Source organism: Choloepus didactylus, chromosome 14, assembly GCF_015220235.1.
Source record: "Choloepus didactylus isolate mChoDid1 chromosome 14, mChoDid1.pri, whole genome shotgun sequence".
Classification (NCBI taxonomy): domain Eukaryota; kingdom Metazoa; phylum Chordata; class Mammalia; order Pilosa; family Megalonychidae; genus Choloepus; species Choloepus didactylus.
Window position 1 is genome coordinate 51,243,013 of NC_051320.1, and position 3,544 is coordinate 51,246,556.

Here is a 3,544-nt window from a genome sequence, read left to right on the forward strand (position 1 = left end):
AGAAATCAAGGAAAGAGTAAAAGAAAGCCCTGTTAAAACCACTGTTATCCCAGAGTAACTCTACACATGCCCAAGGCTGTGCCCTTTGAGGAATGACAACGGCGGCTTCACACAGTGGGGGAAATAGATTCACTAAAATGGTCCAGCCAAGTCACCGAACAAATAATTAAGCAAACAACAGCAAACTCCCAGTAAGGAGAGGGGGAGTGATCAGTATCCAGAGTTGACACAATATATTATCTAAAATGTTCAGTTCTCAACAAGAATTTAGGAGACATGTAAAGAAACAGGCAAGTATAAACCATATACAGGAAAGAAATTAGGCAACAGAAACTGCTTTTGAGAGGGCCCAGATGTCAGAATTAAGACTCCAAAGAAGTGTTTATAAAGGAAACCATGCTTCTAAAAGTTAAGGAAGGTATGATGATAATGTCTCATCAAATAGAGAATATCATCAAAAAGCTGAAAAGACAGTGCACAGAATGGGAGAAAAAATTTTTAAATCATATATCTGATAAGGGACCTATATATAGAATATATAAAGAACTCTTACAACTCAATAATAAAGACAAATAACCCAGTTAAAAATGAGTAAGGGATCTGGATAGACATTTCTCCAAGGAAGATACACAAACGGGCAATAAGCACATGAAAAGATGCTCAACATCATTTGCCATCAGGGAAGTGTAAATCAAAACCACAGTGAGATACCACTTCACACCTTAGGATGACTGATCAAAAAGACAGATAATAACAAGTGTTGACAAGGGCAAGGAGAAATTGGAACCCTCATACATAGTTAGTGTGAATGTAATATAATGCAACCGCTTTGGAAAACAGTCTGACAGTTCCTCTAAAGGTTAAACGTAGAATTACCGTAAGACCTATCAAGTCCACTCTTTGGTATATATGCAAGAGAAATGAAAACGTATGCCCACACAAAAACTTGTATGTAAATATTAGTAGCTGTATTTTTTCATATTAGCCCCAAAGCAGAAACAACCCAAATTGCTTATCAACTGATGAAAGACTAAGTAAAATGTGGTATATTCATACAATGAAATATTATTTGACCATAAAAAGGAAGGAAGCATAGATACCTGTTACAACATGGATAAACCTTGAAAACCTTAGGCTAAGTGAAAATAGACAGTCACAAAGAGCACATATTTTATTATTCCATTTACATGAAATGTCCAGAGTAAGCAAATCTATATATAGAGAAAATAGATAAGTGTTTGTCTAGGGCTGGGGGCTGGGATGTGGGAGGGATAGTGATTGCTAATGGATATGAGGGGGATTTTTTGTTCTAAAATTAAATTATAGTAATGTTTGCACAACTTTGTGAATACACTAAAAACCACCTAATTGCACACTTTGGATGAAATGTATGGTGTGTGATATATATCTTGATAAACTTGTTTTAAGTAAATAAAAAGTGTATTTAGAGGGTCTTAGCTGAGCAGTTCTTGTTGAGAGTATTAGTTGGGGAAAGGGAAAGACCTATGGATTGATTGAAAAGGTAATCAGAGGGTGTTCAGTGGAGTACTTGTCCTTTGCCTGAGTGTCCTTCATTCAACAAAGAATCAAAGAAACATTCATTTACTCATTTTTTCAGCATTAGGAGTAGCTTATTTCTATTTAACATGCCAATATAACTAGCTACTAGCTTGGGTAAATGGGTTCACATTGGAAACAACCAGGGCAAACGGGCTTAGCTTGATACCAACTCTGGAGCTAACTCTGCTCTTGAGAATTGCTGTTACTACACCTACACATGGGGTTGAAGATTTTAGTTCAGATTTTTTTGTGGCAAGGGAGAAGGGTAGTTAGTTGCCTTTCTATTAGTCATTCTCTGTGCAGTTATTAGTGAAGGAAGAGCTTTGCAAATTGGTGTCAAGTGGTTGAAAGCATCTGGCTTTTCAAATAGTGGTCTAGGTGCCTGGGGTGAAAAGGACTGTGGATATTTAACTACACAACAGGTAGAAGCCACGTGTGTGCAGACTGTAGTGATCCTTTGCATTTGTGTACTGATCATTTGCATTTGTGTACTGATTCTCATTGCATGAAATAGACATTTGTCATTCATTTTGGCTCTTCATTTATTTTGGTTCATATAAATCATTAGTAAAAATTCAAGCATATATTTATTGAATTCCCTATACTGTATCCTGGTGTGGAACAAAGATTATCTTACATCACAGGGGCTGAAAATGCTAGGTCTCTGGTTTTCCAACCTTCCTTGCAATAGAGCACAAGTACCCAACATATCTACCAGTCAGGCACACCTACCTCGGAATTTGATTCAGGGACTAGTACCTGAAGAAGCAAAGAATGAGAACCTTCTCTTTATGGATATACGGCAAATCTGATGAAACTGTTTCCTTACTGGATAAACTTGTAGATTGTGGGAGTTTACATGACGGCCTAGCTTCAGGCTTTTCCAATGATTCTATGATTTACCCAATATCTTCTTAATTAATTCATTTTTCTTCCTAAGCCAGAATGTACCTTTGTTGCTTGCAGTTAAAAGCCCTGACTGAATCAACACAAATAGCACACTGTCTAGTTAATTTCACCAGAATGGACTGCTTTTCTTAAATGTGAAAGGCAATAATAGTAAATGGAAGACATGTAACCAAATTACAAACAAAAACATTTATAATTCTTTGACCATATTCAAAAGTTAAAATTAAATTTTTATTAAACTAATTTAAATAATTTAAAATTAAATTGTACACTCACATCACTTACATCAGTTTGTTTCCTAATGGGAAGATTAAAAAGTACATACAATACAATGGAAAAATTTTTAGATCAATTACAAAAATGAAGGAACATAAAATAAAGTTAGGAAAATAAGATGGAGGTTTATATTGAGGTTTGTGCACCTCAAGTCTTATACATTTGCTGGAGGGATGCAGTAGCCCTAGGGTGACTGTGCAATTTGTTGTCTAAACTGGTACACTTGTGAAAATTAAAAGAAGCTCCGTGACTAATTACTCCAGGACTAGAGATGTTAACCTAAACTGTCTTAGACAAGGGTCCATTTTATCAACTTACATGCACCTATGCAGATTACACTCCAATAAACATGCCTCCAATATTCTAAAGTCCTGGCAGGTTGCATCAGCATATACTTGGTTGTGCTTTGGGAAACGGCAACCCTCAAATCTCAGTGACTTAAAAAATAAAGGTTCACATTGCTTGTACTCACAGTACATGTCCATTGATAGACAGCTAGAACTCTGTTTCTTCTTCGTTGTCACTTAGGTCCCAGAGTGGTGGAATATCCACTATCTGGAACATTTTCAATCACGGTGGCAGAGGGAAAGTGGTGTCTTGTACCAGCAACTAACTGCTATGCCAGGAAATACTTCCAGCCCCAATTCACTGGCCAGAGATGGTCACATGACCCTACCCAATTACAGGTGTCCAGGAAATACAATCCTACTATGTGCCTGGAGTCTGGAGAACTGCAAATACATGATTCATACCATTAACAGCTAGCACACACAGTGTATTTTTTAAGACAATGTTTCTT